This window comes from Canis lupus, chromosome 9 (genome assembly GCF_003254725.2).
Source record: "Canis lupus dingo isolate Sandy chromosome 9, ASM325472v2, whole genome shotgun sequence".
NCBI classification, from domain to species: domain Eukaryota; kingdom Metazoa; phylum Chordata; class Mammalia; order Carnivora; family Canidae; genus Canis; species Canis lupus.
The window spans coordinates 10,356,742-10,381,652 of NC_064251.1; the positions used below are offsets into that span (position 1 = coordinate 10,356,742).

At 43.2% G+C, this 24,911-nt stretch overlaps 1 long non-coding RNA gene across 2 annotated transcripts in view; it reads right to left on the reverse strand.

Moving 5' to 3' along the window:
• Positions 1 to 1,644: 1,644 nt before the first annotated feature.
• The window catches only part of LOC112653027 (uncharacterized), a 150,090-nt gene continuing 126,823 nt past the window's right edge, over positions 1,645 to 24,911 (reverse strand). For both annotated transcript variants that reach the window (XR_007412839.1, XR_007412837.1), the window contains exon 7: positions 1,645 to 3,412. This is a non-coding gene — a long non-coding RNA (uncharacterized LOC112653027). The remainder of the gene's footprint in view (positions 3,413 to 24,911) is intronic.

Sequence of the window (24,911 nt, forward strand, 5' to 3'; positions counted from 1 at the left end):
AACCCAGAAGAGGGACAGCACGTCAGGTGCAAACACAAGTCCATGCCCATGATAATGTAGAGCAGGGGATGTGCGCTTACTCCCAGAGACCTCCAGGATAGCCAGGGTGGGCTCCTGTCCAGAGTCGGGCAGGACTCTGAAAAGAAGCTTCTCTTTATCAAATCTTCACGATTCAGATCCGATGGTCATTACACGGGTTTACTTGCTGAGGCTTCTGTGAGTTAAAAAAGCTGGGTGATTTACCCAGATGACTTCCCTTTTTTCAAAGCTGTGAGTTAGGGATGAGCACTGGGTATTATGCTATATGTTGGCAAATTGAACTCCAATAAAAAAAATTAAAAACAAAACAAAATAAAACAAAGCTGTGAGTTGGAGATGACGCCACCGACCCCTCTTTTCATTGGCACCCTTGCCAGCTCAGCCCACGTATATATAAAACCTAATCGCACTAACTTATTGTGTTATGCAAGTTGCAGTTTGATGTTCAAAGCCCTGGGAGGTTTCTTCATCCTTAGGTAGGATGGAATCCGTGCTAAGCAGATGAACGGAGTGAAGTGGGTCTTTCTGCTGTCCTGGGTAATTAGGCTGCACAGTCACTAAAACGTAAGGAATATGGCAGGCTCTCTGTCCCCGAGTCACGGAGCCAAAGAAGACCTCAGACAGATGCTCACACGTGCACATGTGCACATGCATGCGTGCATGCACGCACATGCACAATGCACACATGCATGTGCACACACACATACGCACGCACACACCGTGCACACATGGACACACAAGCACGCGTGCACATACACTTTGGCTAATTTAAGCCAGCCGGGAAGCTTTTCTTCTGAGAATCACTAACCCTTTCATACTTTCCTTCTAACCTTTAAAGGATCAGAATATGTTTCTTATTGGAAAATGTAAAAAATAAATAAATAAATCCATAGAAATGTCCCCTATGATTGAAAACAGAAGCTGGCCATTAAGACATTCTCATTGGAAAAAAAAAAAAAAAACTAATGGAAAGTCAAATGAAATGGAACACCACCAATGCATTTTATCAACTGCATGTTGAGAAACCACACCCAACACATTTTATCAAAGGAATGACAGACATGCTGGACTGTTAATTACCTACAGGTTTCTCTTCTAAATTTATATCCCTCGTGGGACAAAGGCTGAACAAGGAATATGCTGGCTATAGCAAGAGCGTTGGGGAGGAAGGTGGATTAGCCAGTGACTCAGAGATCCACAGACCTCCATTTCTTCAACTCTAAATGTGAGCCAGAAAACAACATGCCTGCATGGAGTGGTATCTTTCTGGCAAAGTTACATTCCTACAATCAAAACAACCTGCTATCAGCCCTCAACATGGGTTATTTATGTTGCTTTGTTGCCAGTTAAAAAAAAAAAAAAAAAAAAAAAAAAAAAAAACAGGGTAAAAAGAAGTCATGGAAATCCAGGTTAGGCTCATGGCAGCCACACACAGCTGACTTTATCCTGCCTTAGCTACCTGAAGACCTGACCTTGGTTTCAGAGCATGCTACAAAAGCACGCATAAAGTCTTTCATTCATTTACCCTCTCCCCCCCTCCACCCTCTACTGAACGCCCAAAGCTAAGCAGAGCTTAAAAATCAAAATGCAATGGCAATGGCGCTTTCAGGAAATTTATTTTTCGTTGATAATGATATGGGAATATTTCTCATGGCGTGAACAACATTGCAAACTTTGCCAAGAGGAGCTGGCTGTGAATTTGGGAAAGAGAGTGGCTGAAAAGCTGACGAGAGAAGGGTGTTTATGCATGTGGAGGAGTGTGTGCACGGAGGGGGCAGAGACCAAGTGACACAAAAGATATTCTTGTCCACTGGGGGGTCTATTCTTAGTGTTCATTTAAATAATACGGTCTAACAGAAGATGTGTAGCCTGGGGCAGTTCTGTTCTGCACACATCCCTTCACCCATCACGCTTACTCATTGCTGATGCCTGCTCTCACTGTAGCTGGTTTCCGAGAGCACAATGTGAGAACTTCTTTGGGGATGCCTGCTAACGGCCATCAGATGGAAGGGTGAAACACAGACACAGCGCCCTTCGTTTGTCCTTCCTTTCGGGGGGAGATGGAGAGGCCCAACCACCTCTAGGAGCGCCTTGATTTAAGATTGCGGAGAAGTGTTCTCTCTTTTCTCCTTTCAAACACACCTCTCAAAGTATCCCCTCAACTTCTCCTCTGTCTGCTCTTCTCCTGGTGAGAAGAAGGGCTCTGCGTGCTCAGCCCTGCCTGAGACGGTTGTTGGTTTATCAGGTCGGTTGGCCTCTTTCTTGGAGCAGATAGAGCTTCCATCAGTCGGTCTGAGCAGGGGGCAGGCCTTGTGGGATAGAAGCAGGAGGGCAGACGCCAACAACAACAACGGAACTTTGTGTCAACACTGTCCTGTGCTGATGTGAATAAAATATAAATATTGCACAACGAGCCATTTTTAAAAAAATTCTTCAAAATATTACGCTCTTGCCTTACGGGTAAGCTAAGTGGAGGGAGAGACCTGTTTCATCCCAGCAAATGTTAATAGCAGCCCAGGAGCTGGAAAACCAACTTCAGAAACACTTAATGTTTAGATCCACTTAGTGGTTGGAAAAAAACAACTTTTTTTTTTTTTTTTTTTAATGTTTAAGAGCCACTCCAGCAAGTGGAAACAGCAATTCCTTGTAAACAAACCTTTAACATGAAGATGTTTCTCAGTGGCGGAAAACCTAACTTCATAAAGTCAGACTTCTGAGATTTTAATTTTTTTTTTCAGCTTCTTGGAGACTACAGAAGTGACCACATTCTGTCAGTTGATGCATCAAACAAACAAACGCGAACGAGCGATTTTTCCATATCCTATGTCAGCCGAATGTGTGTGTCTGACAAAAAGTCCACGCGAGCTTGGGCACATGTTAACTGTGGAGAAAGTCACGGAGACAATCTGAAGTTATGATGGAAAGCCTGCATGCTTTCAGCTCACCATCAGGAACACGAATGACAGTTCTCGCTGTGACATAAGCAATTCGAGGCCGTTCCCACATGCATCTCTTCCCAGCTACCAAAGCGGTTCACGTTAACTGTGTCGATTCTGATGCACCATGTCTGACATTTCATCGGAAATCCTCTGCTCTTTCCATATCATAACAATCCAGCTAGCCAGGGTGGCATCATGGAGAGGCAGGCCAGAGCCCACTTGGAAAAATCACACCCCTGACCTCAGTGTCCGCCCTACTTCTCCGCAGAATAGAAACAATTCAGGGTTGGGACACCTGGGTGGCTCAGTGGTTGAGCGTCTGCCTTTGGCTCAGTTTGTGATCTCAGGGTCCTGGGATCCAGTCCTGCATGGGCTCCCTCTGCCTGTGACTCTGCCTCTCTCTGTGTGTCTCTCATGAATAAATAAGTAAAAATCTTAAAATAAAAAGAAAGAAACAATTCAGGGTTATACATTAGAGGGAACCAGGGAAGAGCTCATCACCAAAAATCTCACTGGAAATCTACAGTTAGAAATTAATATGATTCCGTTTTGCTAAAGAACTACTCTTTCAGAGCAACTATCCTTAGAAATGCCTTTGGTATGTGGTAGCAGGAATTTCCTGTCCTGCCAACAAGGTTTAGTTCCAGGTACTTCCCTGCAAAGTGAACTGGAGCAGGTCACTTCACCCGGCTGGACCTTAGTCTACTCATCTATAAAATGGAATGTTGATCCCCACTTCATGGTGTTCTTGCAAATAAAAATGAGACTTATGAATGTGGAAAGACATACAACTATAGCATAGAGGTTGATGTGTAACATGCCACAGCGAGCTCAATAGAAGGAGGATAATGTTCCCTGTGTATTTAAGTAGTTGTTTCTCAAAAGCAACTAAGCTCAATGTTCAAAGAAAATCAGTATTTTGCTGGAAAAGGGACCCTGTTTAGAAAGGGGTTGGGGAGAAGTAACCCTTGAGTTCTCCAGACAACTGGTTTCCATATGGTGAATCCACCTGTGTGTCGGGCAAGTTGATCTTTAAGGGGTGTGGGAAAACCTGCTAGACCTCTGTTTTATTATTTAACTCAGCTTGTATTTCCATTTTGTGTACGATTTATATCATATCCATGCCCAAAGATCTTTGAAGTCTAAATAATTCTGACCCAATCATATCAGATTAAGTAAAATCCTGAAAGTGGGGAAAGTTTTTTTTTTTTTAATGATTTTATTCATTTATTTGAGAGAGGGAGAGAGACAGAGAGAGCATGGCCAGGGGCAGAGGGAGAGAGACAAGCAGACTCCCCACTGAGCATGAATCCCAACACAGTTCTCCATCCCAGGACCCCAAGATCATGACCTGAGCCGAAGGCAGACGCTTAACCAACTGAACCACCCAGGGGCCCCCAGGAAAAGTTTATTTCTGATGAGAAACAGAGAAGAAAGAAGAAAAGGAACTAACAAATGTTACAAATGTGCTGGTGGATTGGGGGCTTTATGAAGTGCTATGGATGCGGGCGAACAGAACAGTTCTTTGGCCTTTGTAGTGAAAAAGAGACAACGAACAAGAGCAATAAGTCAGTCAACATACGTGGTAATGCTAAGTGTTAGGCAGGAGGATAAAGAAGGAAAGAAAAAGTGGGGAGATGGACATGCAACTTGAATGATGGTTAAAGAAGGCCTCACCGACAATACGCAGAAAGACCTGAAGGAACGCGGAAGCCTTTCTGTGGATACCTGTGTGAAGATGATCATGGGCAGCAGTGCAAAGGTCCTGAGGCAGGAGCTTCTCTAGTGCATCTGAGGAAGAGGCAGGAGGCTACTGTGGCTGCAGGAGAGTGAGCAGGTCAGAGCACAGAAGTATGGAAGACAAGTGTGGGGGAGACCATGGGCACCTTGAGAATTACTCTAAGAACTTAGGCTTTCACTCTCAGTGGAGAAACCCCAGAGACTATCATGGTCTGACTTCAGTATTAACAGGGTCCCTCCGGTTGCTGGGTTGAGCAAAGACTCTACAGCCCCAGGAGAGGTGGGTGAGGAAGTTATCGCAGTAATCCAGATGGGTTCAGACCGAGGTGTCACGATAGAGGTGAGAAGCAATCGACTCCTGGAAATAGAGCAACAGCTTGACCACGGGGTGTAAGAAAAGGGGGATCAAACCACATCATGTTTGCCCTGCCCGAGTGCACGGACGGAGTGGTCATTTCCCGAGATAAGGTCACACCAAGGCAGCGCCTGGCACACGCCATGGACCAATAAATGCGAAATAAATACACCTCGGGTTTAAAGATAAAAAACCTGAAGCTCATCGAAGTTAATTTACTTACTCAAAGCCATATCATGGCTAGTGGTAGAGTCGGGACAAAAAAAACAAAACAAAACAAAACACCAACACGCCTGTCTGGCCCAAAGGCCCACGTTTTCTCTCTACAGCCATCTGTGATGTTCCTAAAGAAGTGAACCAGAGTGGGAGGGCGAGACAAACAGGCTCTCCGGTTTCCATTCTGAGCGTATCATGACTCCTCTTGCCCAACCTGATTGAGGCTCTGTCCAAGGGTCACAAACCAGGGACCTGTTGGCCCAATAAGGCCTGCTGCCATGTTTTCTTTGGCCCTCACAGCTTTGTAAAAACAATTTGTGTTTGAATGCCTTTAGGCTGGGCTTGTCCTTTCCACCCCCCCCCCCACACACACACACACACCACTCCCTCTGGCTTACAGCAGTGCCCTTCAGATTTACCTGCCTGGCCCCCCGAAGATATGCAATTTTTCAGCCAGTGATTCAAACCCACACGACCATGGGCATTTAGCTATGGCGTGAGACAAGTGTGCCAGAAGGAAGTCTCTGGAGTCAAACAGCAATTCACAGCCAGCCTTATCATTTCCCCATCTGTGGGAGCGAAGCCAGCTTCACCTCTCTTTCCCCATCCGTAAAGTAGGGAGAGGAGCATCTACTTGGAATACTTTTGTGAAACCTAGATCACAGGAGACATGTCAGGCGTGTGGCCACTGGGTAGGGCAGGAAGTGGCACCCCGTTTCTGTAAAGGGCCAGAGAGTTCCATATGTTAGACTTTGTGTCCTGACGACTCAGCCCTGCAGTGGTAGCACGAAAGCAGCCCTAGAGAAGACATAAATGAGTAAGCGTGGCAAATGAAGTCACAAAGGGACGCCAGGGAGGCTCAGGGGTTGAGCCTTTGGCTCAGGTCGTGATCCCGGGGTCCTGGGATTGAGTTCTGCATCGGGCTCCCTGCATGGAGCCTGCTTCTCCCTCTGCCTCTCTCCCTCTCTCTCTCTGTGTCTCTCATGAATAAATAAATAGTTTGTTTTTTTTAATCAAGTCACAGTAAAATTGTATTTACAAAGGGAGGTGAGAGGCCAAATATGACCACTGGGCTGCAGTTTGGTAACTCGTTGTTCCACTAGGGAGCATATACTTTAATACCCTCCAAATGACCCTCCCTCCCACTCTGCTCCATCACACCTACCAAAATAAAAAGTCTTTGGTTTGGGGGCACGGACTATTTCAAACTCTTTGAATCCAAGCTGTAAGGTGACATCACAGCGGTACCCCCTGCTACCCTGATTGTCCCCTTCAGGAGTGAAAGAAAAGGAAGACCTTCTTCAGTGGCCTCATTTAATGTAAGGCAGGGCCAGCAGGAATGATTTTCCCAGAGTGTGAGGCATCCCCAGAAAGGCCCAACTTCCCCCACTCAGACACCTGGCCAGTGTAGATTGGCCAGTGTTCCCTCCTGGACTTCTGGAATCCCAGGGGGCAGCTGCTTCTCCCCAGCAGGTCCAAGGACCGGAAGAGATAGATGGAGGTCCCCAGAGTGAAGCCCGCCCCTGGGCTCGGTCCCACCCTTGGAGGGAACAGGAAGGCTTCTCCACCCTTGGCACTGGAGCGCCCCTGAGCAGCACTGCAGGCGAATTTCCCATCCTTTGACCTAATCAGGGTTTTGATTTGCAGGCCTTGAGGGAGAGGCCACTGGGTTGTTCCCACTGGGTTATTTTTAGGAGCTGGCATGAGAGGGGAAGATGGGAGTTCGCAGTGCGTACCACTGGGCAGCAGTGAGCAGGCCTCTGCGTAAGCCCTGTAGCAAACTTAGCTCATTTCCTCTTACAAATCTCAGAATCAGGCAGCACCAGAAACTCTGGGAAGGGGCAGATATGGAGGAATCAGCAGCCTTCGGTTTTCTCATGAAATGATCTGGGGTGTTCTGGTTCACTCACTTTCATCTCAAAGGATGCGAAATGAAATTGTGAAAGAGCACACACGTGTTGGGGGAGGATAAAATGAAGGCCAAGTTGACAGACAAGAAGACAAACTCACTAAAAATCTCACTGGGCTTCACCATCCCTTCGATTTTCTTTTAACCAGACCCTAGCAGAGTTTGCTTCTAATCATCAAGTCTGGGCTCAATGCAGCAAACCACACCACTCTACAGATCACAGTCATCCTAATGAGGGGTGCTGGTGTTGGGGTGGGGGATTAATACACAGGAATCCTGCTATCACAGTCCTCAGACAGTCTCGGGAGCTACCATGGAATGGCCTTCCTCGGGGCCGGCTCCGTGCTGTGGGAGCTGGGCAGGTGCACAGAACTCCTACCCAGAAGGGCCCCGTGATTCCCTTGGTGCTCTGCTGTCACTGTCTTGAAATTCTCAATTTGAATTTGAACAAAGGGCTCCACATTTATATTTTTCACTGAGCCCAGCTAACTGTGTAGCTGGTCTGTTCTTGTTCTATAACAGTGTTTCCTTGACCCCCCCTTTTTTGGTCATTTTTGCCCTCCCAAAGAGGACATTTGTTTCATAATCAATTCCCCCCACTAGTAAGTTGTAATACGAATGCACTGTGGTTTTGTTTATGTATTTTATGCATGTCTGTGTTCTGTACATTATAAAAAAGAAAGTTTTTTTTTTTTTTTTTTTTTTCCCCACAAAAAACAAGCTTTCACCCACTTGGAGATGATATTGTCCCCATTAAAAAATGCACGTTCTAAATCTAGAGAATCACACCTGGGGGGATCCCTGGGTGGCTCAGTTTAGCGCTTGCCTCTGGCCCAGGGTATGATCCTGGAGTCCCAGGATTGAGTCCCATGTCGGGATCCCTGCATGGAGCCTAGTTCTCCCTCTACCTGTGTCTCTGCCTGCCTCTCTCTCTCTCTCTCTCTCTCTCTCTCTGTGTGTGTGTCTCTCATGAATAAATAAATAAAATCTTTAAAAAAAATCACACCTGAACTCCAAACATCTACCCAGGAGCATAGACAAAAGTAATAATAATAAGAGTAGGTGGACGCCTGGGTGGCTCAGTGGCTGAGCATCTGCCTTTAGCTCAGGGCGAGATCTCGAAGTCTCAGGATCGAGTCCCGCATCAGGCTCTCTGCATGGAGCCTACTTCTCCTCCCTCTTCTTATGTCTCTGCCTCTCTCTCTATGTCTCTTATGAATAAATAAATAAAATCTTTAAAATAATAATAATAAGGGTAGGTATCCATTATTGAGCCAGGAATGGCTCTAAGTGCTTTACACATATTACCTCAAGTAATCTCCAAAACTATTCTATTCAAATATTCATCTTACAGACGAGGAAAGTGAGGCACAGAGAGTTTCAATAACTTGTCCAAGGTCAGTCAGTCATACAGTCAGCGGCAAGGCTGGGATTTGAATATGGTTCTCCTGTCTCCCCAACCTAGAACCCAGAGATGCAGGTGCACACACTTGCTCTTTCCTGCAGGAGACAGGTACGTTTTTTCAGTGCGCTATTGGTAGACAAGAAATCTTATTAATAAAGACAATGTGACAGCTGGTAGATATAGGCCAGCAGGGCTTCATCTCGACCAAACCTTCTGCAGAGGAAGCAAAAGCTCTCCGTGGGCCTCCGCACAGTTTTCATGGTGGCTTCTAATATTGGAAAAGTGATACGTTTTCCTGGAGAAGGTAGTTACGGCTTTATAAACAGATATTCCCATATACTCTTGTGGAACATGAGTTGTCTAGTTCCTCTTTTCTTTCATTCTGAAAAAATACCACGGGGCTTAAACAGAATCCTGAGTTTGGGGTTCCAACCACTTGTGTGAACCCGGTCAAGTCACTTCTCAGGGCCTCAATGTTCTCTGCAAAAGAGGCAAAATCAAGTCATCACCAATATTCTTTTCATCTGGAATACTATTACCCCTTCTGGAAAACATGGGCAGAAGCAACAAAAATATTTAAAAAACAGTTATGCTGAAAAAATGTTAGCCAATGTTTACTGTGAGATTTGTAGCCACGGATGGCCACAGGGGTGAAGCAGGGAGCACAGCAAATAAAGGAAATAGAGGGAGAGAACGGAATCATGGAAACTCAGGTAGGCATGTCCTGACCGAAGGGCGCTATGAACAGTCCACTCCTACTGGCTGCTGCCAGGTAGGAATGTGGGCCCAGTGCCACCAGGTATTCTGATTTTTTTTCAAAAGAAACTGAAAAGCTAAATTCCTAGGCATACTCTACTAATTTGTAGATGTGAACCCCGATGACAGGCAGACCGACCCCACAGCGGCCTCTATGTTTCCTGTCGCCTGGTGTTCACAGCCTTGTGTGATCCACTCCCCCTGGCTGTAAAGCAGCACTCGTGATGTGCTGGCAGCCAATAGAATATGACAAAGATGGCACTGTTTTTTTCAGATGTAATTAAGGTCCCAAATCAGTTGTTTTTATATTAATCGAAAAATAGATAATGAGGGGTGGGCCTGACCAAATCAGGTGAAAGTCCTTGAAAGATGAACTGTTCCTTCCCTGAGGTGAGGGGCTCTCCTTGTGGGCTTAATGAAGGAAACAGCCATGTTAGAGAAGCTCACGGACAAAGGAACTGTGCCTCGAGGACCTGAGAGCTGCCTCCAGCCTCCAGACAGCAAAATGCTATAGCTGCAAAGAAATGGACCCTACCAACAACCTGAATGAATTTGGAAGTGGCTTCTTCCCCAATGAAGCCTCCAGAAGAGAAGAGAGCCCAGTGAACTCCTTGTTTGCAGTCTGATAAGACTCTAGGCAGAGGACTCTGCTAGCCCTGTCTATTCCTGATGCATAGAAATGGTGAGATCCTAAATTTGAGTGGCTTTAAGCTTTGAAGTGATGGCTCTTTGTTAGACAGGAATAGAAAAGGGATACAATGTCTTATTCAAGTTTTCGAAAATACTCTGCAGGCCAAACCAACCTGAAGAGGGCGGTAGGTGGCTTAGGGGAAGCCATTGTGTGACATAGCCATTGTGGAGTGTCCGTAAAATGGTCAAAATGCTACATATTACCTTAGGTATTCAGCATTAAGAGATAAAAGACACAATATCTGGAGAAAGATCAATATCACAATTCTACGTATCGCGATAACTGTGAGACCCTGACCACAAGAGGGATGGACCTCCTGCAGAAGCAGGTACCAGAACCTAATTGCAACTTGCGTAAAGTCAGAAGCTGCCATTTTGCTGTCTGCCCTGGGGGCCTTTTGGAGGAAAAATTGTTCCATCTCCATTCTCTGCTTCTTTGGGGGTGGCTACATTAGAAGCTCTGCTTTAAAATCTTCTTAATGATCACCGGTTTTCTTAACAATAGATGGTGTTACCTTTGAGCCTAAGTGATAAAAGAACTGGGCTTCTTCTTTTAAGCACCTTGATATTTACATCTCCTTTCAGGGGTTTTGTCAATCATCTAAAGTTAGAAATTTCCCAGTTCAAAGAGACAGCTACAAGGGGACAGTAGCTGTGAGGTCTGGGCATGTGACAGGTCCTCTGAGAAAGTATACCATATTTCCTATACTTAGATACGGCCAACATTGACCAAGGCAGTGACACCCCTGGGACCTGGGACCTGGGACCAGACTTGTAGGATGTGAGCTGGAACTAGCCATGCAAACTGCCTAGGAGCCAGTAACCTTCCCTAATTACCTCTTGCCTTATTTAAAAATAAATAAAAAATAAAAACAAAACAAAAAAACCTAACTGGGTTTTTTCTCAACATGTCAATCAGAGTCATACTCTTAAACCATAACTGAGATCATAAATGCCCAATGGCTTCCCATCATGCTCAGATTAACATCCCAACTCTTATCATGGCATATGTGAGCTAGCCACCTATCTACTTCCCTTCCTCTCCCAAGGAGTTAGTCATCAAAGCTTATTCATAGTTTAAAATGTCATGTTTCTGTAACAATGTCCCCAAAATAAATATCAGTCCTGATCATCAGCCAGTATGCACAGGTCTGAGTGTTATCAATAATTAAAATATGCAAATGCTTCTATATCAGTTGGTATATTAGCTGCTGTCCTGAATCTCTCTTTCTATTTCTGTGCTCCTTGACCTCATCATGATCCCACAATAAGCTGTGAACTTCTGCAGAGCAGAGGGCCCCTATTTTCTGTTCAAGAACTATGGCCAGTGTCCACTCCACTTGGTAGGTACCTGAGCCATACTAGTTGTTAAATGTTTGGGTTGGGATACGACCCCTGATGACAAGCACACTATTAAAACAAGATGGCGTGCGAGGGGACATCTAGTCACCAACCAAAGGAAAGTAGGATTCGAAAAAGAATCAAAAAGCTTCCTGAAGCCAGGAGCAGCTATCTTTCAATGTGGTGGAACAAAACTTGCCCCGTCATTCAGCTTGGGGAACAATAAATGGGAACTCTGGAAAATAAATACAAAACACACACTTGCTCTTTGCACTACCAATACCACATGAAGAGCAGAATAATTATGTATTCGAATATCATTGCTGGGAAAAACTCAGTGTGACCCAAAGTTCAATACTCAAACACATTGGTTCCAGGCGAGATTGCCTTTCATGGTGGTATACCCTTTCTCCTCTCCTGCCCTGCTTCCAAAGGAAATTAGATACTGCTCCTATTTACCGGAATGGGATCTAATAAGGGGCGTCTTCTTGATTATAGAGAGCTATGAGGATCAGCACTTTCTCTCTTGCTCATAAGAAACCACATAAAATGAAACAACAGAAACCTGTAAGTATGTCCCCAGCTAATCGCCCTGGCCCAGGGGCAATCACATGACTGGAAGCCAGTTTCTAGAGAAAAGTTAGTGACCAGCATGAAATAAGATGATGTCAATGTCAGCTTCCTTCTCCTTCATATTGTCTCTCCCAGGTCTGGATGGTTCCTCATGGTCTCAGGTCAGCCCAGCCAATGCAAATACTTTATCAACTCAGCACGAAGCATCTACTCTTCACTAGGGGCTGTCTAGAGGGGCTTAAAAACAAATTGACATTCTCAGACGCAGAATCTGATGGCCCTACTACCAAACCTAGGCTCCCAGGTTGTGTTCCAATCCCCCAGTCCATATCCTAGCCTCCTTTGTTAATCAAACTGGCCACAGGGAATGCCACTATGCCACAGGGAATGAGCTGGCTCTGTTTGAAAGTTGTCCCCTCTCAACTCAGGAAACTCCTTATTCCTTTCTTATTTCAGGTCATGCTGCTGAGTTTTGCCTTGGGTCCATACTGAGCAATTCAACGCTCCCGTTTGTCCATTGTGATCGAAGGTCCTATTCCAACCCTTGAATCGTATAGCTGGCGCTCTGTTGAGGACCTGGATTTGTCAATCACCTTGAATAGGATACAAGTCTTAGCATAAGGTCACATTTCCCAGAGCAACACCTGCTGCATACCTAGGCTGCCCACTTCTGCTGCTTTGTCATCCAGAGACTTCCTAATGTGACTTGCTGGATCATAATTCAGTTTCTTTGTCCTTTGCAGCCTGGACCTTGGGGTTCCAAGCTGCCATTGCCAGGACCAATCTATCCAGTAATTCCCTTAGCACTGGCTCATTCTGCCCTTTCTTTGTTGGAGGTCCTAATATGGTCCTAACTTCCCCTCCCCAACCTGCTGCTCACCTCCAAAATCCCAACATATACTGCCTCTAACCCATTTTATCTGTACCTTTAGATACTCACTCTGCTTGGGCTGACCAAAAGCACCTTGAGGAGTTTTACCAATTGGGAGGCCTCAAAATTTGTTTGTAATTTTATTATTCACAAGCTTATACCTGAAAACCAGAATGGGAGATATGCCCTCCCTACCAAGAGTAATTGTACAGCCCAAGCAAAACTGTTTACCTTCTGGAGGCTCAGATCTGAGTTTTTATTTGCTTCATCTTGTTACAATAAAATGTGACTTTTGAACATTTTGCTTTCAAATACATTTATTTAACAGGATTTTGCTCCATTATGTAAAATAAAACAAAAAGGATCAGTCAGGGGGGGAAAATGTAACATAAGTCCATCATTTAGTAAGCTTTTCCAATTATATCTATTTGAATCTGACTTTCTGCCCAGATGCGAATGGAAAGTTTTTTCCATTTAAAAAGCAAATATCTTTCATTGAAAATAGCGCAAACCAAAAGCATGCTCTTTTTTTTTTCTTTTTGTCTAGCCATATTTGCTGTCTTTATCTCGTAATGACCTTTCCCCAACATATTTTTCTGTTTCTCTTTAGTGCCCAGTTTCTAAAAATAAAGTGGCTAGTGGATCTTTGGATGTAGGGATAATATTTTGATTTCACTGGTACATACAATCAGGAAACATATTTCTGTTTATACTCTTAAAATCAGTTGAGAGTTGTAGATGAAGCCACGTTCTGTCAGCACATTTTTTTTTTTTCAAAACCTGGAAAATGTAACAAAATCCAAAGCAGCTGCAGGAAGTAGAGTATACCCTCCATTTGCACTCAGCAGGGGAAGAGCTAACAGGAGGTAACAGGATAGTTCCCACATGAAAAAGTTACCAAGAATTTAACCTGTAATGAAACTCTGATAATCTCCAGGAATGAAAGATGCTTGGATGATGGGTTTGGGGTTTCTCATGAGTTCAAAGGATCCGGTTTTCCCTATAAATGCTACGCAGGAATAGAAGACGTCCATGTGGTCATTGTTATGTCTGATAGCCAACAAAAGTTCAGACTTCATCTTTAAGCCATTAAACGGTGACTGTGTGTGCATTTTAAGACCGTGGATTAGCCTGCCCATGCCCTTCTCTGAAGCATATAGAAAGCAGAATCTCATTAACTCGTCACCATCTGCTCCAAGATAGGGACACTGATGGGTAATTATCAGTTTAAGGTTGGTTTCCTTTAAGATTCAATGTGTGAAGATCCTGTAGACCACAGAGCATCCAACTTCGGTATGCACCCAAAAGACGGCTGGACCTTATTAAATGCAGATTCGGAGTCAGTAGTTCTGGGTGGGGTGGGATTAGAGCTGAGATTTTGCATTTCTATCAAATTTGCAAATGGTCCTGATGTCGCTAGCCCATGGGCCACCACTGAAAGAGCAACAGTGCTATCCTATCCTGTCTGCGGTGCACAGTCTCTCAAAGGGATCCCAATCATCTCCTCTCTTGGTGCTCAGGCCCTGGTGTGATCTCCTCCCTTTCCATATGAGCTAGACCTACTGACTCACTTGTAATAGCTGAACCTGGCAAAAATGGAAGCATGGCTCTTCTGAGATCAGGTAAGAAAACTGATGTAGATTTAGTCTAGGTGTCTCTCCCTTCCATGCTATTTCTATTGGAACCCTCATGTTGGGAGAAGCTCTCGGTCATGTATGTTGATAGCTGCCCTTGGAGAGGCCACATGACAAGGAACTGATGTCTCTGGCCAAGAGCTACGGCAACAAGTTTGGAAGTAGATCACTTCCGGATCAAGCCTTGGGATACTGCAGCCCCTGCCAATGCTGTTTGCATGAGAAACTTTGAGCCAGAGGCACCAAACTAGGCCATGCTCAGATTTCTTTTTTTTTTTTTTTTTTTCATGCTCAGATTTCTGATGCACAGAAACTGGGAGAGAACAAATATTTGTTGTGTTAAGCAGCTGAATATTTGAATAATTGGTTATGCAGCAAGAGAAAACGAATACAGCTTCATTTGTGAAACCTAAGTTTGTAGAAGTTGTCTTTAAAATTGTAACCTCAGTGAGTATCTCATTAGCCATTTACTAGGTTCAAACATTCTGGATGGCTACTCGCTGTCCTGATGTCACCCTATTTGTGAAGGTACCCATGTGTCACTCACTGGGGCCGGACTCATGTTTCCTGGTCACTTAGCAATTTGGGACTGACATTCGTAGGACCTCTTTGCTTGGCATTCAAACCAGTCTAGGTAAAGAACGGACTCAGGGCAATTAGTTCCAGAACCTTATATAATGTGAAAGCCAGATCTTCGAGAAGAGCTTAAAGGTGGAATCCACTGTGTCTGGCTTCTTGAGATATGGCCCTCTAATCTGGCAGCTTTTTTCCGCTTATCTTCCAGAGCTTTCCAAGGCAGGAGCAAAGCAGTACTACTTTAACAAAGACAATGCATATTTACCAAAAAGGCAGGGCAGAAAGAAGAGTGAAAAGTAAACCAGAAATGCGTGTTCAGTGCCCCTTGGGTTTGTTTTTGATTTCTGCTCTCGGACACAGAGGTTCCACCTGTTTGTCTTAACTTGCCCTTGAACTGACCTAGCTCCCATGAGGACACAGAATCAGTGAACCACAATCCTCTTGATCTTGGGTTCAGTCTGGCATTTGCACTTACTTTTTCCTGTATTTGCCTTACTCTGATGCACTTAGAATTTTCTCAAGGGAGAAGAGATCACAGAAGACAAAAGAAGAGGTATTCGGAAACTGGAGGCAGAAGTGTGATGTTCTCATGTCCTGATAGGGCAAAACGTGAATTTCACGATACATTCACAGACCTCTCTTCCGTGCCCATGTGATAGATGACAATAGTTTCCTGCACTATTACCTCATCCCGAATACGTCACAATCACTGGCCTCCGGTCTCTTGATTTCCTGAAGTACAGCGTCACTCTTTCACACCCCAAAATGTGGCCAGTGCCACAGCGCCAGCAGGATTAAGCCCACCATTCACAGCTTGAGAGTCCTGCTCCAACATGCCTTTCCACCACTGTCATTGGTTACTCACTTCCTTGAACCATTCAATTGTGCAAATGCTCTTCTGGGTCATTGTTCATGCTGTTTGCCCTTCAGAGATTCCAGCTCTCCTTTCTTCCTACATAAAAAATGTGCCCTCGGGGACACAGGGGTGGCTTAGTGGTTGAGAGTCTGCCTTCGCCTCAGGGTGTGATCCCAGGGTCCTGGGATCGAGTCCTGCATCAGGCTCCCTAGAGGGAGCTTGCTTCTCCCTCTGCCTATGTCTCTGCCTCTCTGTGTCTCTCATGAATAAATACATTTTTACAAAATCTTTAAAAAAAAATGTGCCCTTAAACTGTCTAGACTTAGATCAGATGCTGCTCGCTCCCAGTTTATTCCAGTCCACGGCATCTCCCTTTTCTGGAGACAGTGTTGTCAGTTTTGTATGGCACCTGCTTATAATCTTCCTTTGTCCCTTTCTTCTGCTGTTGCAAGCTACTGTCATTTCCCTCTTGCATCACTGTGGACTTCAAAGCCTCATGTATTATTATTATTATTATTCAAATATTCATGGATTCTTTCCACAAAGAAATTGTTAGTTACTTGATTAAAGAGGCTCTGCATTTATATTATTCACTTATTTATTAAGCATTGAAGTTCTCCATTCTACATATTCATCTAATGGATGCTATGTAAATATTTGTGAGTCTAGCTAATAGAACTTACTTTTCCTTTTTTATTTAAATATTTTTATTTATTTATTCATGAGAGACACAGAGAGAGAGGCAGAGTCCTAGGCAGAGGGAGAAACAGGCTCCCTGCAAGGTGCCTGATGCGGGATTCCACTCCAGGACCCTGGGATCACGACCTGAGCCAAAAGTAGATGCTCAACCATTGAGCTCCCCAGGAACCCCTAGAACTTACTTTTCCAAGCACCCTGAGCCTAATGACAAAATTTCTCGAAGCACAAGAAACACAATTACTAAATTAATCCATCAACAAGATCAAGAGGTGACTGAATTATGTATATTTACAAAAACCTAACCATGCTCAACTTGCCTATTTCTATCTGCATGGTTGATTAAGTTATCTCACCAGATTTTTTTTTTTTTTTTTGTATTTGCTAGGGTGTGGGCACACCTCCTCCTTCTAGATTGCGACCTGCCTCATACACAAAGGAACACACCAAAGTTGACAGAGAACAAAACACCTTGCATTCTGAATACAGAGCTTTAGAGCTTAGACTCACGGTTGTTACAACGAGCAATGGCCATCAGAGTATGTTTTCCCATCCCCTGATTTTACTGAGGGTTTGTACTGTTGTGAGTCCTGCAAACACTGACACAGATACGCAAAATAGGGCATGACCCTCCTTTCCCAGCCCAGAGCTCACACCGTCTCTGTGCTATTCCAGGGTCCTCCAAGCTCCAAGAAACACCGTTTGAATCTTCAGCAAGCGTGTACATCACAGTATATTGGCAGAAGCCGAAAAACTGACATTCAAGAAAGCTCTGGAAGGATGTACTCACTGGGATCCAAGGCAGAGGAAGGCTGTGTGTATTAACATTAGTCTCTGAAAATGCAAAGAAAGAGCCTTGAAAGGCAATCAGAACAAAAGACCACCCACCATGGAGGTGAATTATTAGCGGCCACCCTCACCTTAGATCTCCAAGTTCCTGCTCACGTGACTTCTACACATACACTCTCTCTCTCACACACACACACACATACTCACACTGATTTGGGCAATGCGTAGCCTTGATTAGATCTAGATCAAGTTTATCTGGTAAAGGAAAATCTGTAGTCCTAAATTTTGATTTGGCAGTAGCCAGGAAAAAGGATATGTGATCATTTGACAGTGAAGACTGTGTCCAACTCAGTTACATCTGCACAAAACCAATTCAGTGCATGCTACTTAAGACAGCCAGCCCTGGAGAAGAAAAAGTTCCCTATTCCAGGAAAAGTACGGAGGCACCCAGACGGAAGGGCAGTCATAAGACAGGAGGAAGGCCGTGGAAATCCGACGGAATGCGGACTAAATGGAGAAGGCCTTACGTTCCTGGCTTGCTGATTTCGGAGGGAAAAAGTAAATTCCAATAACTGTATATGTGCTTTAAAATCCACATCACAAAGGGATTTCTGAGATGAGTCTGTTGTTCCCACTTGCAGAGCTATTTTAATATTTTTGGTCAATTATGTAACTTAACCTATCCGTATGACAGACGATACTTATCACCAAGTACATCTCATCATCTGAGAGATTCAAAGAACGGTTGAAAACACACACACACACACACACACACACACACACAAATATCTCTAAAGTGGAACTACATCATCTAAATGATTCCCTAGTGAAATCTGTATAAAAGTTTATCAATGCAAGTGTGACAAGAACATCAGTACTGTCTTTAATGCCATCATTTCAGTCATTCTCAAATGTGTCAGACTTGAGGGTTTGTTCCTGTTGATGACTCAGATTATATCATTCAATATCCTTCTTTTTCTCTTTTTGCTAAGAGGGGGCACAAAAAAAAAAAAACCCTCTCTCTTCCACCCAAAGATCTCAGAAGATGAATCTATGGAATTTGGGGGGCACCAGGGTGGCTCAGTAGGTCAAGCATCTGCCTTCGGCTCAGGTCATGATCTCAGGGGTCCTGAGATGGAGCTCTGCATCCGGCTCCCTGCTCAGCAGAGAGTCTGCTTGTCCCTCTCCCTCTGCCCCTCCTTCCCCACCACTTGCGTGCTCTCTTTCTCATTCTCTTTCAAATTAAAAAAATAAAATATTTGAAAAAAAAAAAAAAAAAACCTGTGGAATTGTCCTTAACCACCTGGAAGACTTGGGCTTGCCCTCAGAGGCCAAATTCTACCACCGCTGCCACCAATGAAGTCAGGCACATGGTGACCCTGTCACGGCGACACGTGGGTGTGTGTGACTATGAGTGTGTGTGCATGTGAACATACACGTGTGTGCATGTGGATGTGTGCATGTTCGTGAGGGTGAGCCTGTGTTTGCGTTAAAGGAAATCTTCCGAAGAAGGAAATGGAAAATCACTGGCATAGATGGAACCTAAAAATAAAAACATGGAAAGATTTTTTTTTTTTTTACAAACAGAAACATTTTACTATATGTTACTTTGTTCCAAGAGTTTATGCCCTAAGTTTCTTCAATTGTTTTGAAGAATACTGTTTTTCCCCAGTGCTGTGTAAGTTTGAATTGTGGTAAAAAGGGAAATCTCAATAGTTTCTGTCCCGACTACGGATTCCTGTGGCCTCTGATGATAATGTTTGTGGCTTGGGAATGTAAACTATCTCATGTATATTCATATTGGAAAGTCTACCCATAAACATTCCTACCTGAACGTTTCCACTAACCCCCTCTTAATCCTCCGCAGTAGGTATCATTATGCTAATCTTAGCACAGTGGTAACTAAGGTAAAAAGAGATTTGTCTAACAACACACAACCATCTGGGTTGCAATTATTTGAGAGTAGGGCTCTGGATTCCAATCTTGGCTTCACCACTTACCAGCTACATCATCTAGGGTAAGATAATTAACTTGTCCATGCCTCAGTTTCCTCTTCTCGAAACCAGAGTTGGCAGTATGAGTAGCTACTCTACAACATTATTATGGGTACCAAATGAGTCAATGGGTGTAAAATTATTAGAACAGAACCTGACACAGAGTAAATCCTCAATAGACATTTACTATTACTGTTGTCATTATTATTGTTATAACTATCACTGATTTGGGATTAGCACCAGGACTTTTTATTCCTACTCTTGTATCTTTTCCATTGGCAATGTGATATGCACTGTCTCGATTAACACAACAGCTCGAAAACGGAGGTGTGGGATCCCTGGGTGGCGCAGCGTTTGGCGCCTGCCTTTGGCCCAGGGCGTGATCCTGGAGACCCGGGATCGAATCCCACGTCGGGCTCCTGGTGCATGGAGCCTGCTTCTCCCTCTGCCTGTGTCTCTGCCTCTCTCTCTCTGTGTGTGACTATCATAAATTTAAAAAAAAAAATTAAAAAAAAAAAAAGAAAAAAAGAAAACGGAGGTGTTTGCAGAATAGGAAAAGTTAGGTAACAGGCATTCAAAACACTGCCTTGAGTGTCTTGCCAGGGCTTGCTTGAGTATGGCAAAGTGAACAAGATAGGCATAGACTCTGTCCTCTCTGAGTGACAGCTCCTATAGCTTATTAAGAAATTCATTTTGGGGGTAGCTGGGTGGCTCAGTCGGTTAAGCATCTGACTCTAGGTTTCAGCTCAAGTCATGATCTCAGAGTCCTGAGATCAAGCCCAGCGTCGACCTCAGTGCAGAGTCTGCTTAAGATTCCTTGCCCCTCGGCTTGTGTGTGCACGCTCTCTCTCTAAAATAACTAACTAACTAACTAACTAAATAAATAAATACAATCTTTTTAAAAAGAGGTTTATTTCTTGGTTCTATTCAGAGAGATCAATGGTGGTGGGTGCCTTGGAACTTCACAGCATTATTCTTCAATGTCAGTATCAGGTAAAGATATCAGGGTGGCTTAAGGACATTCAGGTATATTCCATGTCCTCTTTGTAAATCTCTGAAGTAATTTAAAAAAAATTCAAGGTGAGAACAAGACCTTTTTTTAAAAAAAAAAAGATTTTATTTATTTATTCATGAAAGACACACAGAGAGAAAGGCAGAGACTTAGGCAGAGGGAGAAGCAGGCTCCAGGTAGGGAGCCTGATGTGGGACTCAATCCTGAGACCGTGGATCAGACCCTGAGCCAGGGGCAAGTGCTCAACTGCTGAGCCACCCAGGCATCCCAAGAACAAGACCTTTAAGGCAGCAAAGATTTCTTGGAATTATCAATCTTCCAAAGTGCTTTTCTCCATCTTCAAGGGAACTTATAGAGCTAACCAAAACTTTGCAATGAGAAAAAACGTGGTACCCTGCAAGAGACAGAAGATGTTTTTTCTGGAGGCTTGCTGCCTATTGCTCAAAAGATAGAGGAAGGAGGAAGGGATGAAAATAACCCCAAACTCCCCTTGGATCAAGATGAAATAATCTAGCAATATGAACCAGAGGGAAGCATCTAAGGGAAATGGTAATATACAACTCTTCAATGTTTTGGAAGAAGTGCGCCTTCTTTGCTTGCTAACAATCTATTGTTGAGTGCCACGGTGCTGTTTCATATCAAGATTTCAAAAACCATTACAAGCTGCATAGGTATTGGAGGCTCAACCAGATGTGATGAAGTTTCCATTGTTTTACTTAGTGCATGGAAAATATTACTAATGGTTGGTGTCAGGGGAGGCTTAACTGACCCCAATCGGCCAAACTCATCTGGGCACATTTCTTTAAGTCAGACCCTTTAAATACTCTCCCTGGTTATTTCACAATCCCCCTCCCCCATTTTATGAGATATTTGACTATATATAGCTCATTTTAGTCAAAGGAGAAATTCCATGACTGCATGAACAGGTGGGCTGGGGCCTTGGAGGAGGGATGGGATATCTCTGCTTAAGATGGAATTTTATTTACAGTCAAATCTTGATTATCTTTGATGCAAGACAAAACTGAGAACAATGAAGGAACTGAAGTCTCTTAAATCTCATTCAGTCTCTTTCCCTGCCATGTTTCTCCAAGAATTACTCAAAGGTGACTCAACACAATTTACACATCTCCTTGAGCAAAATCTCATCTCCTTCTAATTCTTCCCATTCCCTTCCCAATGCACCAGCTGAGACACAACAAAATGACCTGATAGAAGAAAGGATCTTAGAAGCACTCCTACCTGTTTACCTAGAGTTCAGGGACACGTGGGTGGCTCAGTGGTTGAGCACCTGCCTTTGGTTCTGATCGGGATCCCAGGATCTTGGGATTGAGTCTCTCATTGGGTTCCCTGCTTCTCCCTCTGCCTGTGTCTCTGCCTCTCTCTCTGTGTCTCATGAATAAATAAATAAAATCTTAAAAAAAAAAACCACCTAGAGCTCACATTCAATTTCTGTGTTTAATATATGATTTGTGCTTTAGATTTTTCTGAAACATAGGAGCAATCTCAAATAAAAGAAACATTTGCCTTCTGTTTCCATAATACACCACGGTGACCCAAACAGTGCAGTTCTTGCTACTGTCACAGACAGGTGCTTTTCTTTTAATTTAGAAAGCTTCAGAACAGATCGTGTTTTTCTTCAACCTGTGTGTGCACAAGTCTCATTCATTAGAGGCGTCCTTTATTCTCTTTAGTAAACTTGACATGTTCTCCAGAAATGAACTCATCAAGATCCAGAGTTCACTCTTAATTCAGAGGAATATGGAAAACAAAATTAAATGCTTTTCTAAACCTCCTGTGACTTTATCTGTGAACCTCGTGACTTTAGCTGAACCTCTTTTGTCAGCAACACTGGGGTGGAGGTCCCCTGAGAATAACCTTCCCTGTAAGAAGGTTTCTGGCACTTAAAATTTAGCATTGAAATCGTAAGTTTAAAAAAGGTCAAGACAATAAAATGTGACTATGATTTCAGAAATGAATAATGTTTTAGTGAGCTCCATATATTCATTTTTTTCTTAAATATGTTGCTCATTAGCCAGGATTTTAATAAAGTGGCACTGAATTTTGAAAATGTCTTACAGCTATTATGTAAAGGTATGATGGCCATTAATTTTTTTAAAAAAACCTCCAAACTCAGACATAGCTGGTTGAAACTATAGGAAAGGGTATCATTAATGAAAAACAAAGTCTTCATAGGTTGTATGCTCTGTGACAGTTGAAAGCTCAAAAGAGCCTTTTCACTTGTACCAGAAAAGCACCCATGTTTGCTGTGTAGTTGATATATTTTCATTGGCATCTTAGTTGTTTCTGTTACTAGTGTGGGTCCCTGCAAATGATCTCTTGCTGCCAAACTGGGAAGTCAATTGAAGGTTTGCCTCAATATTATGAAAACTGATAGAACTGATGGAGGGGAAGAAAACAGACTGCTTGCCCAAAGAGAACCAGCATCAAGGCAGAGAACATGTAATGTCATCACAAGTGGTTGGTCTGAATTCCACTGTGTCCTCCAGTCTTGTTTTTAAATGATCCTGAAAAACTGAGGTCTCAGAGCAGGCTTAAACACTTAGCGCCTGGAATGAATTTAAAACTTAAGGGAACAAATGGATGTTGAGTGAAGGAAAGCCTTTGTCTCAAAGTACCATGAGCAATTCCCAGGGCATGCTGCTGTCAGAACTCACTGCAGAAATATAATGGAATTTCTAATTTGCTTTAATTAGAAAAAAGTAAACACCGCCCTCAACATGTCATCATGTTTATATAGGAGCCCAACCAGCTGATTTTCTGCTGGCATGGCCCTGGAACCACTCAATTAAATCTCAGGGCACAATTTCTTTTTATGAATGAAATACCATTAGTATGAAGCCAGAGAATTCTTTTTTTTCTCATCTGCTTCTTTGGCTGTGACTCTACAGGGACAAGTGACCAAACACAGCACCTTCCAATTTTAAATTTACCAATGCTAATTTCCAAGACTAGATTATTTAGAGTCCCTCTTTCTGAGGCATCAGCATCATTATTTTTAAAAAGTTGCACGTTACGGGACTAAGGGAACAAAAATACTGTATTTCTAACATACAATGCTAGCAAAAAAATAATTAATTTTTAAAAAGATAAAGGAGAAGTCTACTTCTTAACAGGCATTGGGTAATTTTAAAAGGCAAAACCCTAGTTAAAGTTTATCCTAAGAAATTAGAATATTGATAGAATTTTGCCAGAGCTGGAAAATTATCTTCATGTAAGAGATTATACAACAGATGCTCAACTGTTATAAATTGTTGGAGATACGGACATTTTAAAACAGCGCTGAGTCAGTTACCCTACAGTTTTTAGGATCCATGAAACATGAATCACAGTTAAACAAATTAAGAAATTTTTGTTTGAAAAACTGAGAAGCAAATAATCCTACACAATTTTTTTTCATGAAAAAGAGATGGCAAAGATTCTTAGTACTCTAGAGCAGTGACATTGCAGTTAAATATAGTAAAAAGTTAATTTTTCTGCTATTCCTATAAAAGGAAGCAATAGTAATTCTCAGTTGCAAAGTCTCTCAAACAGCTGCAAACTTTAAGCTAAAATAACAGGAGACAAATCTAATTCTGGAATGTCGGGGAAGTTTTCTCCAACTGATCAGCTCCATGTCAGTTTCAACTGCAAGGTAAGGGGGGCTGTATATGTATATCTCGGTGGGGTGGAACAAGCCCTTGCAATTCCCAAGTTCAGCCATTCAGGCTTGTTAAACACATTAACAAGATCCACACTTAAGTTTTAGGAACACTCTCAGCCAACTCCACGGGCATCAAAGCCACGTCTCGAACAGAAAGCCTAGGGACAGTTGTCCCTTTTGAGTGTCCTTTGCCCACTTCATTTTAGGATTTCTACCTAACTCTTCTCATTTTTTTTAGACACAAGGAATGATATTTTCTCTACATGTAAAGTTGTTGTGACTCAAAGGTCCATAAATGGGCATGTCCTCTCATAATATTTGCAGTTTCTTTCGAGTCTCTGATGATACATCAGTGCAGAGATCAGGGCTAATGGAAGCCGGGTCAACCAACATTCAGAGAGAAATGAAAAAGAAAACAAAACTGAGTATCTCCCATAGGAGAACATGCATAACATTCTTGAAGGATTTCACATAATCCTCAAGTATATGTGTGTTATTGAGTCACGGCCATCTTTCATCTTAAAATGCAAGATGGACTTTAATTAAAAGATTCAGAGCCAACTTTACTAGAATAAGTGAGAAAAATGAGATAGTGATGCAGCTTCTGTGGGGGCTTGACTATCATGACAGGTGAACTCCCACCCAACACACACACACACACACACACACACACACACACACACAGAGGCATCTCTTTTTTAGCCCATGCTGTTTAAATTTTATTTTGCCTCCAAAATTAACTCTGCCATCACTTCTCTTAAAAAAACAGAAATCCTTACTGGTTTTGTTGCAGAGTTGAATTATTCAAGGCAAAATCCACCTTCCATTTTGACTCATCAAGCACACCAACCCTTAATTT